Below are 689 nucleotides of genomic sequence, written 5' to 3'. Positions count from 1 at the left end.
CCACCCAAACCATTTCATGATTCTATGATTCTATGATCATGGGCCACCACGGGCCATGGATGTGGCCGAAAGGAGATGGGGCTTCTGAATTAAGGGGGCTGCTGAGGGAAGGTGCTCAGCACCCAGGAGGACGCTCAGCGCCAAGAAACGCTGTCCCCCAGGGCACCATTTGCTGTGGTTTTCTCTTGCAGACACCCAACCCACTGCAGCCCAAGTGGTGATTTTGGGGGATGTCCCACCTCGGAGAGTGCCACGAAGGGGCTTAAATATTGTTGCTGGGATTTCACGCAGCAGCCAGTTTAATTTGCGGACTTCTGGATACGACCCCTCGAGGGCTCCAGTCAGAGCCCCAAAGGAAGGCCGGCGTCAATGTGAGATCCAGCTCCAAAATTAGAGCGGAGGCTCAGGGCTCCTCCAAGGTGAGCTGCCCCGGTGTGCTGGTGGTGTCCAAACTGGGAGCTTTTGGGGTGCTCCAGGCAGCTTCCAGGAACCAAAAACCCTGCAGAAGATGCGGTTTAAGAGGAGGAAAAAACCTCTTTAAAACAAAAATATTTTGATTTAAGATGTGCAACACGTGCAGAGTTCCTGGGAGGACGTGGGCTCAAAGTGTTAAATAATCACGGAATGGTTTGGGTTGGCAAAGCCCTTGAAGCTCCCCCAGCCCAACCGTTCCCCTACCCCTGCCATCC

General features: G+C 54.0%; 1 protein-coding gene across 2 annotated transcripts in view; it reads right to left on the bottom strand.

The window, feature by feature from the left end:
* Nucleotides 1–429: 429 nt before the first annotated feature.
* The window catches only part of POLD3 (DNA polymerase delta 3, accessory subunit), a 36,903-nt gene continuing 36,643 nt past the window's right edge, over nt 430–689 (bottom strand). Inside the window, exon 14 of one of the 2 annotated variants that reach the window (XR_004842053.1) lies at nt 430–499. The gene's annotated coding sequence lies outside the window, so the exon portion shown is untranslated. The remainder of the gene's footprint in view (nt 500–689) is intronic. The other variant, XR_004842054.1, reaches the window with a different exon arrangement.

Source organism: Egretta garzetta, unplaced genomic scaffold (assembly GCF_000687185.1).
Source record: "Egretta garzetta isolate BGI_Z169 unplaced genomic scaffold, ASM68718v1 scaffold1030, whole genome shotgun sequence".
NCBI classification, from domain to species: Eukaryota; Metazoa; Chordata; class Aves; order Pelecaniformes; family Ardeidae; genus Egretta; species Egretta garzetta.
Note: the sequence above shows the minus strand (reverse complement) of the source record. Positions and strands in the feature narration are given on the sequence as shown.